Here is a 15,484-nt window from a genome sequence, read left to right as displayed (position 1 = left end):
AGCTCACATCACAGCCACGTACTCACATTCCAAAGTAAGTTTCACATGGACTCTGGCACAGATGGGGTAGGAAATATGTGTGACACCAATAGGAACCACAGAGGGACATGTTGAGGCTGCAGATGAATCATTTCCTAACAGGAAGGAAGTCAGAAACAGTTGTGAACCATTCCTTTAGAGGCTAAGGATTCCTTCTTCTCCCAAGTGATTTTTTATAAAGGGATCCTGCTGTTTATGAGATTCAGGTTCTCATATATTAGCTGTGTACCACAAGCAAGTCACGTACTTCCCTCATATTCAGTTTTCCCATGTGTAAGTGGGAATGGTAATTCCTAACTGGCCCCTCTTAAAGGGCTAGAGAAGAAAACTGAGTGTATGGAAAATACACTGGTTTGTCTGTGCTTCGTCTCCATGAGAAAGATTGTTGTCATGTATACAACAGCTAAGTATGGCAATGTGTGCCTTTAAACCTAGCACTTGGGAGGCAAAGGCAAGAGGATGATAAGCTGGAGGCCAGTGTGGGCCACAAAGTGAATTCCAGGTCATCCTAGGCTACAGCATGAGACCTACTTTAAGGAAAAAAGTAGTACCCAAGAGCTGGCATGTAGTTTAGTGGTAGGTTCTTGTCTAGCATGCACAAGGCCTGAGATTCAATCTCCAGCACCATATTACAAAAAAAAAAGACCAGGGACACAGTGAACACTCTAAGCTTGTATTCATGTGCATGACTGGCAGTTATTGAGAATGACTGGAGGTAATTCAAAGGCCTGACACAGATCCAACAGCCACCCTCACCCAGCCTTCTGTGGCCTGGGAGGCCAGTGTGAGTCCTCCCTTCCCCACCTGCAGACCCTAATATGAAGCAGCTAACTCTTGTAACCACCCCATAATGCATCCTGCAGAGTGGTTCCCAGATTCAGCCTCTGGCTGACAGTGGTCAGAGCTGAAGATGCTCAGCTCCCTCCTGGTTTTCCCCAAAATCACACCCCTTGTCATAGGCAGCCAATTCCTTCAATAATGATTAGTGGGTAAAAAGTATAAAGACCCCACTCCACCTTCTCACTTCAAGCTAAAGACAACTCGGCAGGATTATCCTGGCTGCAAAGCTCCCTGTAGAGTCAGAAGCAAACCTATTGGAGGCCAAAGTCTTCTGTGCCTAGTTCAGCCTCTTGTACTCTCTCACTTAGCAGTCTCTCTCCAGAACCTGCTACCTGGGAACTGAAACTTAGGACACCAGGCCAAGATCAGAGACCTTAACTAACTCAGTCACTATCTTGGAAACCTGAGGGGGCTGACCAATTCACTCTTGGTCACTGAGCATAGGTCATTGAAATGTGGCAGTGTCCTGCATGACATCAGCTACACCTCAGTCAGAAAACAGGAGTCTTCTTAAGTAGGACTCCAGCTGCAGTGGAAGGTGGGGCCCTGGGGATGCCCCTCCTTTGCACGTGCGTGCACGTGTACATTTGTGTGGTTGGAGTGAATAAATGTTTAAATCAGTGTGTCAGTTATAATTAGCGCAGCTCTCCCTTCTTCCTTGCGGAAAGATTCCTTCATGCTTAACGCCTGGAATGTCATTTTCCACTGTGAAATCCTTATTCTCCGAGGCCTGGTGCCAATGTTGGCTTCAGATGCAGTTCCCCCACCCACATGCACCTCCCTTTCCCCAGACGGGAGCTGCCTCTCCCTCAGCTGTGACCCGGACACTTGCATCCAGCCTTGTGGGTAGAATTGGCCATTCTTAGCATCTGCCACACACACACACACACACACACACACACACACACACACACACACACACACTCACACACACACACACACACACACACACACACACCCATCTCCATCTTCAGGGGGCAGGAGCAATGCCTCGTTCTTTCCCTCTGTGCTGGTTACACTGAGTGTGATTAATCCCAGTTGAATGAATGAAAAATGAGGCTGAGAGAGAAGTCGTGATTTGTGGCCATGCCACGAGAGAAAGCATCCTAACCACATGTCAGGGGGCTGTCTATGGAGCTCTCCCAGAGCGGAGACCCCGCAAGCACCATTCAGAAAAGAAACATTCCTCTCATCCTGCTAGTAGCCCTCTACATGAAGTATCTGGCTTTGCTGGCACCCTGTCCTCTCAGTCCTCCCATCCTTCTTGGTGTAGCTGTGTACACGGCCAGTGAACAGGATGGCCAGGGTGTGGCCATATTATAATTGATGGACTTAGCAATTCATAGGTTGATATGTGTTCAGGACGGGTGTTAATCCAGGAGAAAGGCCACAGATTTTCATTTGAAATAAACCCAAGCTGAAAGGCATGCCTTTTGGAGAGACCCTATCCTGCCCCCCACAGCAGCCTCCAATCTACCATCCTTGAATCCTTGGGCAGTGTCTGAAAGATAGCAGGGAAGGTGGAGGGCTGAGGCATGGCCAGATCCTGCCTAATCCTCTCTCTTCAAACTGCAGCTGAGGCAGTTGAACATGCCACCCTGACCGGGCTCCCAACAGCAGCCAGTGTTTAGGGAATATTCTTTTTTGAAATGCCTTCCTCACTTCTCTCTCACCCAGAGAATGAAAGAATCAACCATCCACTCTATCCTGAGCTTCAGCATGAACTGTATTAGGAACCCCCCCCACACACACACACAGGAAGATGTGTTCCCAGTGGGAGAAATATTCTTCCCTCCCTCACAAAGCTCTACAGCAGCCCCCCCCGGGGGGGGGGATGGGGCCCTCATGCTTCTGAGCCCACATTCCCCAGGGGAGGAATAATTGGCCTGTCTATAGAGCATCAGGATTCAAATAAAGCTTCAAAACGCACGCAGCCCTGTGAATTCTATAAATGTGAAATTACAAATGATGACCCGCCACCACATACACACACGTGCACACACAGCTCAGAAGCCTGCCCCCCTCTTCTCTCCCAGATCCACCTGACTCAAATAAGCCCACTCTTATTTGAACTAGAAGCAATCAGGGTGGAAAATACCCTGTTCTATTGGTGCCGGTCCAAACTGTCACCATTTGGCATCCTAACACACCGATGTCCCCGTCAGCTGTTCGGCGTCAGCCAAAGGGGGCCTCCCCAGCCAACAAATCAGAGATTTCATTAACCAGCAAAGCCTCCCGGAAGGATGAGCGACCTTACTCACGTGGGCCTCCCCCATCCTATCTTGCTCACCTCCCCCCTCCCTTCTGCTACACAAACAGGCTGGCAGCAAACTAGATTGGATTCAGATCTTGTAGATGAAGAAATTCACATACGACAGCAGTGCCTCGCTAGACCCTGAGCGAGGGCCGAGCCCTGCTCGGCAGCTGGGCTGCCTCGGTAATAACCACTCGTAATATCTGACAGAAAGAACCCCACGCTGGTCATATCCGATCCTGCCACATGAAAAGAAGCATTACACCAGCCTCTCGGGGGCCAAGGGCTAGGGGAGAGCCTCCACACAAATCAGAAACATTTTCCACGAAGCTGCTATTCAAGGGCTGGAAAATCAACAGGGGCTGCTTTCCTAACATCCTGGGAGATGCTATTATTCTCAGGGCGGCACAGCTCACAGAACGCAGCGAGGCCGGCTTAACCCGAATTCACTGAGCGCTTGGGCATTTCTGAGCTCAGAAGCCTGGAATGGGGAGGAACAAAAGCCCACACTGGTTGTGGGAGTGAGCCATGGAGTTCCACAGGGGTAACGTTCAAAATATTTAACAACAAGGACAGCCTGGGTTTGGTCATTCTGAATAAGTCCCAGCCTCAGCCCTGGGGAAAAGACCTGGGTTCTTGGAGTTACATCAGGAGTGCGCATACAGGAAAGGTATTGGGAAGACAGCAGAGAAACATTTCAGTGCTACAGCAATGGGCCCCAAACCCAGGTCCAGAATCCCCTCTTGAGCTCGATTGGGTCTCTACCTGTGTCCTGTCCTTTGGTGCTTGAGACAGTAGGGCTGAAGCTTCCAGATGCCGGGCCATGACCTTGCACAGACAGGACGGGGTAGGTGAATACACATGAAGTACAGAATTGCCAATGGGGCCTCTTAGCATGGATGGCTCTGCATACCTCAGCTGTCAATGTTGAGTGTCTCTTGAAACCCCAGTCACTCAAAAGCTGGCATTGTCAGTACTGTGCCTCCCCCATTCTCCAAATTCTTGTCCTTCATATCTTCTCATTGTCCTAGCCATAAAGAAGGGGCTAGATTCTCCTGGCTCTGTTTCTGTCTCCATAAACCCATCCTGCTCCTTGCCTTCATGAAGCTATGCCCCTATGGAACTCCACAGGGCCACCATCACCGCATAATGAGGAGACATGGACTCTCCAATTCCTTGCTTTGGGGGAGGGGGAGGTATAAGTCAGCTTGCCATAACCACAAGGTAAGGTGGCCTCCACCTATGAGTCACTTTGGTTTTAAAGAAGCAAATGGCCAGCTTGTAAATAGCTATGTACAAAGACACAGGGAATGCGGTGTGAAATCTCCTGGGCTTTGATGGCAAGAAATGAGGAGTCTGCAAGACACTTCACTCATGCTCCCATTTCCCTGCTGGTAAGAATGAGGCTGGCAAAGCTCTGAGCATCAGCCTCAGCTTACTTATCCAGGCTATGGGATGGCTATGGCTCCAGTCTACATCAAGGGTTGTCGTCAAATTCAAATGACATGCATGACAGTGAGCACTGGAGCCGGGCAAACAACATCCCCAATGAACCCCTAACTAGCCAAACTCTTGCATGGCTAAAATGCCCACTTTACTAAGCCTGTACAAGACAGTCCCTGAGCCTTGGGAAGCAGCCATACTGACATGGGAAGCACAATTTTCTGAGGACAGATCAGCCTCAGTGTTCTGTCGAGGATCTACCACACCCGCGGAAAGACAGCCTCATAACCTCAGCATTTCTATAAAAAGATCACTCAGGCTCTGGAGCTTGGCTGACAGGAGGGGCTGTGTGTGTGTGTGTGTGTGTGTGTGTGTGTGTGTGTGTGTGTGTGTGTGTGTGTGTGTGTGTGTGTGTGTGTGTGTGTGTGTGTGTGTGTTCGGACACAATGAAATGTTATTATAACAACTAGCTTTGGCCAAGAATCCATATTTACCCTAAAGCCCCCAGTCCCACTGGCAGAAAAGGGATGGATTCAAGAGAGCGACAGACAGACACAGAGACAGAAAAAGAGACAGAGAAAGAGAGGTGCGCTGAAGAATGGGGCTGGGCAGTGATGTCTGTGGTGCTGCTCTGTCTCTGCAAGCAGCCAACACAATGGACCTGTGGGTGGGCTCAGAGAGTTCCCCACCAACCCCCGACCTCCTGCCCGTGACACAGATACGGACCTAGAGGTCTATTTGGAGCTGCTGTGTGTGCCCTGGGCCAGCCGGCAGCGAGGCCAGCCTAGTGTGAGTGGCAGCAAAGATAAACGGCGGCCGCGCGGGCATTGAACGCCCCGACACAAAAGGCCGCCTCTCCCCGAGTCCCTCTGAGGCCCAGATGGTCAGGGAAGCCCTTTCCCGCCTCACAAAGAGGATCACGGCATGTCTTTTTCTTTTAAAATGGAATTTTTAAAAAAGCCATTGCTCACAAAGGACCTGGATGAAAAATAAACCCTTTAAAAAAAAAAAAAAAAAAACAGCCTCTCCTCGCTCAGCAGCCCGGCATTTCTTCCGACTGTCAGACTTAGCAGATTGCTTTCTGGAAAGGATCCAATTGGCAAGACCTGCCGCTGTGCAGATGAAATTTTAAAACCCCGCTCCTTGTTGCACTCAAAGAGCTTTTCTCTCTCTGCTTGTTCTACACAGCCCCGTCGAATTATTCTCTTGTCTCTCGTTGTATCGGAAACTAATATTCCCCCCGCTTCCCTACCCCACGTGAGGGGTCCTCACCCCAGCTAGGGATTTGGGTAATCAGGGACGGCAAAGCACCACTCCAGACCCCCATGTTGATTCCCCACCTGGGCTGGCTTCATCTCACAGAATCACCTACTAATTAGGAAAGAGACTTGCTCCTGAAGAGAATAAACACTTGCACTGCCTGCCTGCTTTCCTCCTCCACTCCTCCCCCCCCCCACCTCCACACACACACTTGGTAATGAGATAAGTGTTTGGGTATAAATTGGAGATAGGTTGAATAAGACAGGGTAACATAACAGGGATGTTCTTCACACATAAGATTTGGCACCCACCAAGCCTGTGACACTAGCTCTGTTTGGCTGGTGTAGCCTGGGTGAAAAGTCAGCAAGGTCGGGGGAAATAGCCATAGGACTTGTCTAGTTTTGACAAGCTGCCTGGGCATGTGATGGGGGTGTAGAAAAGAGGATATGTGTCGGAAGTGTCCCAGGCCTGAGATCCAAGAGACCTGGATTCAAATTCCAAGTCGGCTCTAATCATAGCAAGTACTGTGGTATAGATGTGTTCTCTTCCACAACCTTTCACATTACTACCATTCTTAGCCCAGATACTGCTGCTAGGAGGTAAGCAATAGTTGAGCACAACAGTGCCTTCTGGGATAATACTATGGTCTGGATGTAATTCAGATGTGTTCTGCGATGTTTTGTATACTCAAAGCTTGTCTCCAGTGTGACAATATAGGAGTGGAACCTTTAAGAAGTGGAGCCTAGTGGGAAATCCTTAGGTGATTGGGTGAGCTGATCAGCAAAAAATTAAGGAAAGTCTCCTGCACCCTTGAGGTCTCTTGAGAAGATGCTATTGTAAACTCAATCCTTCCATCACTCTTTAACTTTCTGTTTCAAGATGTGATTTCTTTTTCACACACACACACACACACACACACACACACACACACACACACACACACACACACACACACACACACACTCCCAGACCAGGTATGGTGGTATTCTTCTGTAATCTCAACTCTGAGGCAAAAGTATTGAAAGTCCAGCCTGGGCTACATAGAAAGTTCTTGTCTTAGAAAAAGAACAACAACAACAAAAACAAAAACAAGGATGGAATTCCATCCTTCCACAATTGTTCTCACCAGGATATCATGAGTTCTTTACCAAGGCTGCGCTGACATTGGCACTATGCCCATAGATTTCCAGAACTTTTCTTATAAAATTTGTCAGCCTCTAGTATTTCATTACAGTAACAGAAAACAGACTAATGCAGGCGGCTTATTGGTTCTCATTCTTCATTCCCTTCCTGCTGCCATACTTTTTGCCATGACACTGTGAAATGTTTCACACTGAAGAGGAAAGTTTGGTTCCCCACCCCTTTATTTTGAATTTACCCATATGACCAGCTTTGGCCAATAAAATGAAGTAGAAGGGACAATGTGGCCATCTTAATTGTATTTCTCAAGATACATAGCCAGTTTCATTCACTTTCTTGTGTTCCCATAATCCGATGAGAAGAGTTTCCTCTAAGTGGATGCTGCCCTTAGCCTGGACTCTGAAAGAACACACATGGAACAGTTCTAACTTTTAAATCACTCTACCCACAGATGACTCCCTGGATTCAACTATTTGGGGAAAAAAGGGTAGCCATCCTGATAGATGTCTGTTAAAACCTACCCCTACCCTATTTGTGGAAAGGATGGTAGCATCTTCTTATTCATTCATCATTTACATATTTTTGAGCATATGTTGTATACTGCACGCTGAAATGTGGACTGTGAGGCAGTGACAATGTCATCCTCCATTAAGGAGACTACAGATCAGGAAGAGAGAATACATCGTCTTCCTTTTTTAAAAAAAAAAAAAAAAAAAAAAAAGAGGATTTCTGAACTGTTATACCAGGCTAGTGTGTTAAGCTAAGAAAAGGGTTCAAGGATCTTGGAGAAGAAAGGACAGTTGGTGACCCATAGATCCCTCAATAGTTAAATCCTCATTTCCTCGGTCACATCATTGACTAAGCTGAGAAGAAAAGAGAAAGGAAACCAGGCAGGTAGCAAAGTACCATAATTAAAGGAATGCATCAAACTGGGGAGTTCTGATCAGCCCCTCCCCCTAGTACTTAGGGATACTTCCCAGGCCATAAAAAGTGAAGGCACACACCAAAAAGTGAAAACACACACAGCAGATCTGTGTCCTTGCTGATTGGCAAGAGAGACTATGCCCTACCATTTGTTAAATGTTTTAAATAGGTTACAAGGCATACAAAAAATAGTAAGCTCCCAGCCTTGGTCTAAACATTGCTGTGGCATTTCCAGAAGCTGTGCCCTTCCCCAATCATCACCTTGAGCTCTATCTGAGTCCCTCTAATAAAACCCAAAGTGCTAACTCACCTCACAATGACCAGCAACATCTAGGTCACTCTCTTTCAAGCCATTCGACCCCATCATGATCTCAGTCCCCACAAGATCCTTAGAACTATGACCTAGCAAGGATGGAATTTTCTAACTTTAACCTTGACACTCCTGTGAGATGGTGATAAGCATCATGAAGCTTACCTTACTTTTCATGCATCCCCTGTTCTCATTGGTGGGCAGAACACTAAAATTATTAGAGCAACAACTCAATCCCCATCAGCCAGCTGCATCCATGAAGATGCCTTGTGCGAGATGAGCAAGTCCAGTAAGTGCACCTGTCATTTCCTGGCATAGCTCTGTGTGATGTGCTCCTCCCAGGGGCTTTACCAGAGAATCTGTTCTGCTTTATAGGAGGAAAAGATCCTTTAGTCCATGCCAGTCAAGGAACTTCTCCAATGGCACTTACTTGATGGTTCTAGTCATTTGACACACAGTATATGATGAAGGGAAGGTGCCTAGGGAAGATAGCGCAACTAAAAGTCAAACCAAGATCTGGGACTCCTTGAGTAGGTCATGACTGGGGCATGTCTACTGTCAGGAAATAGAACTACTTAAGTTCATACCTTCTTTCCTCTTTAAAGACAGCCCCTGCTCTTGCTAGCTGGCCAGAGCAGGTAGTTCTGAGGTAGAGCATGTAACTCGGAAATTCTAGAGACTGACATCCAGGTATAGTCCAGCCTGTTCCCTCCTGGAGTATAGATAGACAAAATCTTCAGCCACTCAAAGACTCAGGTGGAAGGCAAACAGATACCTGGCCCTATACCTTTCCTGAGCATATTACCAAGGTTTGCCAGAGAAACAGAACCTCTAGAAGATAGATGATAGATAGATAGATAGATAGATAGATAGATAGATAGATAGATAGATAGATAGATAGATAGATAATAACCTATTGAATCATGCAATTACAGAGATCATGAAGTCCCACAATCTACCATCTGCAAGCTGGAGACCCAAAAAAAGCTAGTGGCATAGTTGATAGGCCCAAGAGCTGGAGGATGGGAGGTGTAGACCCCACTGTAGATAGAAGGGCTAAGGACCAAGAGCACCAGCAGTAGGTGGGAGGAATTCAATTTCAACCTTTCTCTGCTCTTTTGTTCTCTTTAGGTCTTCCTCTCAGTGTTGGAGTGAGTGGCCAGCTGCAGAGAGCAGGCTCCACTTAAGCTATTGGATTCAAAGAGCATTAGTTAAGAATCTTTGGCAGTGCTCTAAAAGCAGCTAGACCCAGTCTTTAAGGAAAACTAACACACACACACACACACACACACACACACACACACACACACACATGCACACATGCATGCACACACACACACGCACCAATCTCCCTTCAGGATTAGGTGGAGGCTCTGTAGAGATGAAGACTCCTCTGTGGTTTAAAAGCTACTGTCTTGGCTGTTGAGCCAAACTACCTCTGTCCAGACCTACCAGCAAAACAGATACCTTGTAAGCAGATTCAAGTCACAAACATATGATTCAGCCCTCAAATCCAAAGTTTGTTAGGTCCACCAACTCATGAGACCCAAATCACATTAACCAGTCCACTATATTTGTCACAAATGGTAAATAGGATAGGCCTGATCCCTAGCTTCCATTCTAACTGAGGATATAGACATTAGGTGGGTGACTTGTCCCTGATCTGGTGGGTGAAGAGTTGTCCTCAGCCACTCCTAAACAGTAAAGCCATGCTTCAAACATGAGACCTTACTGTAATGGTGATAAGAGTTGAGGCCTTAAGTAGGTGATTAGATCATAAGGGCTCTACCCTTGTAAATGGGATTTGTGCCCTTTCAAAAGACTCTGCAACCCTCACATACTGTTAATGGGGTTATGAATTAGTACAACCATTATGAAGATGTTCCTCTCAAAACCAACAAGAGATCTACCATATGACCAGCTATCTCACTTATAAGTATGTACTGAAGGGAAATAAGATGGCATACCAAAGAGATACTCATACACCTGTGTTTTTTGTGGCATTATTCACAATAGGTAAGAACTGGAATTAACATAGACGTGCACATCAGTGAATGAACCAATAAAGCAAACATGGTGTATAGACATAAATGAATGTCATTGAGCCATCATGAGGAATGAAACCCTGTCACATGCAGTAAAATGGAAGGAGCTGGAGGACACTGTGTTAAGTGAAATAAACCAGACACAAAAGAACAAATATTGTATGTTCTCTCTCAAATGAAAGCCAAAAAAAGACCCAGAAAGCAAAGCTGAATGGCAGAGTAGTGATGATTAGCAGATGGGAAGAGGGTATGTGGGAGGGAGGCTGGATTTGAACAACACACATATATGCATATGTTTTGAAGAACTTGGAGCACTCCCTTACTCCTTGCACCATGAATGGACAGAAAGAAAGTACCATCTGTGAACAGGAAGTGAGAGAAACCTTACCAGACACCAAATCTACTGGCACCTTGATCTTCAACTTCTGAGTCTCCAGAACCATGAGGGATTGCTACTCTATGTTATCCAGTTTGTGGTGCTTTGTAATAGCGATTCAAATAGCGATTCAAAAGATTAGGAGCAGGAAATGAAAATCAATGCTGCTGATTTAGAAATACCTAAAAATGTGAAAGTGGCTTTGGAACTGGGTAAGAGGTAGAGGCTGAAATAATTTTGAAGTGCATACTAGAAAGAACCTGAATTGATGTAAATGGACCTTTAAAGCCATTGCTTGGGAAGAGAAAAGGAGAGCGATCGAGATAGCCTCAGTCTTCTCCTATGCAATCACGAACAGGATGTGAAGAGAAATATGGATGATAAATTCCATTTTGATGAAGTCTCACACAAAAAATGAGGGACAAATTCTTAGACAACGGTGAAAAGGCAATCTTGTTACAAAATGACAAAAAGAACTTGGCTGAATTGTGTCCCAGTTCCAATGTTTTGTGGAGAGTAGAGCTTGTGAGTGATAGAGTTAGATATTTAGTTGAAGTGATTTCAAAGGAAAGTGTTGAAGGTACAGCTTGGATCCTCTTGATGGCTTCTAGTAAAATGTGAAAGGAGAGAAAGTACTTAAAGATGAAATTATAAGGCAAAAAAAGGGCTGGACTTGAAGATTTTGAAAATTCTCAGCCTATCCATATTGCAGAAAATGAAAAGACATGTGAGTGTGAACCATAGCCCTGTCCAGGCATCTCAACAGAAGTCTTTTCTTTGAGACTTGAGAAGGATGATTCATCTGTCTCTAAAGGAAACTCTTACTTTGCTTTCAATAGACTAGATGATCCTCACCAAGAGCTGTGGGGCAGGGTGGGCCTTAAGGGCCCAAGGCTTGCCTAACAAAGCTGCAAAGGAAGAACCACTGCCCCAGGGGACCAGTAGGGAACAGCATTGAGCTAAAGAGGACTGTTCTTGAGCCTTGGAGTCATGCAGAATTCGCCTTACAGTTTGGCTTTACTTGAGACTCATGACACCTTTCTTCTTTACTGTTTCTGCCTTTCAGAATGGAAATATCTATCCTATGCCTGTCCTAACATTGTATTTGGGAAGCAGCTAACTTGCTCGATTTCATGGGCTCACAGCTGGAGAGCAATTTGCTTCTGGATGAATCATAGCTTGACTCTCACCTGTAACTGATTTAGATGATATTTAGATGAGACATCAGATTTTAGACTTTGCAGTTGAGGCTAAAACTAATTAATACTTTGGGGCTGTTAGAGTGTAATGAATATATTTCGCATGTGAGAAAGACATAAATTATGGGGTCTGAGGTGATACACTATAGACTGAATGTCTATAACTCTCCAATTCATATATTGAAATCTTAACACACACACACACACACACACACACACACACACACACACACACACACACACACACACACACCAAGTGATGGTATTAAGAAGTGGGATCATTGGGAAGTGATGAGGTCATGAAATCATGGGCTTCATGAATGGGATTAGTTTCCTTACAAGAGACGTCCAATCCACCCACCATCCACTTACCTCGCCCCTTCCACCATGCAAAGGTACAGTAGGACTCGGACCATAGAAGCAATCTTCACACTCAATTTGTTTTATCTTCATCTTGGACTTCCCAGTCTCCAGAACTGTAAGAAAGAAATTTCTGTTCTTCGTAATCCTTCTGTTTCATGGTGTTTTGTTATAGTAGCACAAAGAGACTACCAAAGTGTAGCAGATGGTAGCTTCCAAACGTAGCCACAAAAACATGTCTCCCAGTCTCCACGCTCTTCTGATACTTTAGGTGATATTCCTCTGGAAGGAGCACTCTCCTCCCAAATTGTAAGCAGAGTTGGTGATTGCAGTGGAGATGATTTGAGAGAACTCTCAGCACCAAATTCTAGAAAGAATCCAGTCTCTATTAGCTTTTCTCTTTCTCAGAAGCTCATTCTCAGAACCTAAACACCATATTGGAAGGAAACCCAAATCATCCATGGTGACAGTCCCTACAGACAGTCACAGGGCTGAGATCCTAGCCACCAGCTAGCATTATCTACCTGTCATGTGAGTTTGCAAGTATTAGGGTGACCCCCTTTTAGATGGCAGAGGCAAGCCATGCCCACAAGTCCTGGGCAAAGTTTTGATCTACAGAAACTGAGTGCAGGAAATCATTACTGTAATGCTTCATCCACTAAGTTTGGAGTAATTTATTTATAATCATAATAAGTAATACATCTCGCTTCTAGCTTCCAAGTGTTGGGTTAGGTTGGGTTGTGTTGAGTTAGGCCAACATTGATCTGTACCTATGAGGAGATGTCCAGGAAGCTATCCTGTGTGTCAGGGTGGTAACCTTCTCATGACTTTCCTAAGAGCACCCTGACTCACAGGTGTGAAAAGAACATATCCTGTGATGTTCTTCCAAAGGGGAGAGGATAACAGACTATACTGGGTGATGTTCATTCACGGCCTCTGCTTACAGTCTCACCTCATCTCTCCTTTTGTTCTGACAATAAATTCAGGACCACACCATCCAGAACTCCTAGCCAAGGAGGCAACCTCCTCTTCTCTCACATGATCCATAATACCCTCCAGAGCTGATTCATCTAGTTCAGAGGGACCTCCATGTGTACGGCAGGAGGGTCTTCAGGGCTTGTTATTTATTCTGTTGCTCACATCTGTAAGTCAGGTCTCTCTAGGGCTCACTCAGATGTGCTGAATCTCCCTTTTGGCTGTTCTCATCTGTGTGGCCACTCTGTCTCAGAAACTCTCTTAAAGCAGCAATGCTTAAATCGGGACCTGGCCTAGCCCTGCGGACAGATGGCACTTTAATGGTGACATGGACAATGACATTGATGTTGAGTATTCTAACCCATTCCCCCACCCCACTGACTTACAGGATGTTGATGCACACCTGTTCCCGTTTGCTTTTTCTAGCAATGAATGCCAAGAGCACAAAATGCCAAGATCGGGCACCAGTGAACAAAACCACGAACTCCTTTCGAAATTGCTTTTGCTTAGGAACTAAGATGCCATTAACTAGTTGTGTGACTCTGGACTAATCATATAAACTCTCAAAGCCTCATGCTCTTAGGTATAAAATCTGCCTGGCCCGTACTCAAAGGGTGGGTAAATGGATGAAATGAGATGAGTAGGCTTGTTGAGTGTTCACTAATCCATGTAGGATTAGTTACTTTGACCTAGAAGCTTATGATAAACTCCCTCTACCAGAGGTCTACTTGGGCTCCAAGAAATTGTGCAAATTATGTGAGCATGATTAACTTTAACTATATTGAGAAGACTTGAGGCCAGGCACCCATGACTCATGCCTATAATCATAGCTACGCAGGACTCTGAAATCTGAGGATCATAGTTCAAAGCTAGCTCCAGCAGGAAAGTCTATGAGATTCTTTTTTTGGGGGTGGAGGGTCCAGTTGTGGGGCCTGAACTCTGGGCCTAGGCACTGTCCCTCAGCTCTTCAGCTCAAGGCTAGCGCTCTACCACTTGAGCCACAGCGCCACTTCCGGCTTTTTTCTTTTTGCTTATGTGGTGCTGAGGAATCAAACCCAGGGTCTCATGCATGCAAGGCAAGCACTCTACCACTGAGCCACCTTCCCAGCCCTGTCTATGAGATTCTTATCTCCAACTAACCAGCAGAGCTAGGAGTGGAGCTGTGGTTGAAATGGTAGAGTATTGCCTTGAGAAAAAAAAAGAAAAAGCTTAGGGACAGAGCCTGGGCACTGAGTTCAATCCCTAGGAGCAGCACATCTGTGTACGTGTGCACACACACACACACACACACACACACACACACACACACATAAATTGAGAGAGAGAGAAAGAGGGGAGAAACTTCAGACAAAAATATATCAATCAGGACAGACAAATGTCTTGAGAACAGATTTATTTTCCTTGTAATATGAATTGTATGTGACCCCAGGAAAAAGCCAACCTTCGTTTTGGCTCTAGAGGTATGACTACAGAAAGATCACTAACTAAAGATGGTAACAGTCAAGGCTCTCTTTGCATATTTGTTTCCACAGGAGTGAGGCCCTCCAATATCTCCCCATTATTTTGGGGTATACAATGCAAAATCCTTACCACAGCTACAGTAACTGTTCTAGCTACAACTCCAATTACATCACCCTCCTTTCCCTTCCTCATTTCACCCCAGCCCTTCCAGCCTTTAGCCTCTTTGCTGTCTTTGCCCAAGCCAAGCCAACATTTGCCTCAGGGCCTTCACACTTACTGATCCTTCTGGCTGGAATGTTCTTTCCTCTGATCCCCTGGGCTTACAAACTCCCTCACTAAGGTGTCTGATCAAATGGCCTCTTTCATCAGCTCTTCCCTTAACAGACTTCTTGTTCCAACCTTATTCTCTATATATTTTTTTCTTTTTTGTACTTACATTTGAACTCAGGATGTTGTGCTTACTCAGCTTGCTGTCTCAGCTGGAGCTCTACTACTTGAGCCATGCCTCCAGTATAGCTTTTTGCTAGCTAATTAGAGATGAAGTTTCATGTGTTTTTCTATCCAAGCTGACTTTGAACAATGATCTTCTAGGTCTCAGTCCCTGAATTGCTAGGAGTACAGGTGTGAGCCACCAGTATCCAAAAACATGTTTTTTAAGGTGCTCATTGTTCACCTTCTCACTAGGACATAAGTTCCCTGAGGACAGGGACATTGGTGTCATTCATCATTTCACCCCCAGAATCTAAAACAGTAGCAGACACATAGTAGGTGCTACCTAAACATTTGTGGATGCACCAAGGCCTTTCTAAAATGTCGCTCTGACCCTTTAATTCTCTGAGCCATCCCCTTTGTCCTCTG

Source organism: Dipodomys merriami, unplaced genomic scaffold, assembly GCF_024711535.1.
Source record: "Dipodomys merriami isolate MVZ:Mamm:240054 unplaced genomic scaffold, mDipMer1.0.p SCAF_3, whole genome shotgun sequence".
NCBI classification, from domain to species: Eukaryota; Metazoa; Chordata; class Mammalia; order Rodentia; family Heteromyidae; genus Dipodomys; species Dipodomys merriami.
The sequence above is the reverse complement of the archived record's forward strand: the minus strand, read 5'-3'. Positions refer to the sequence as shown.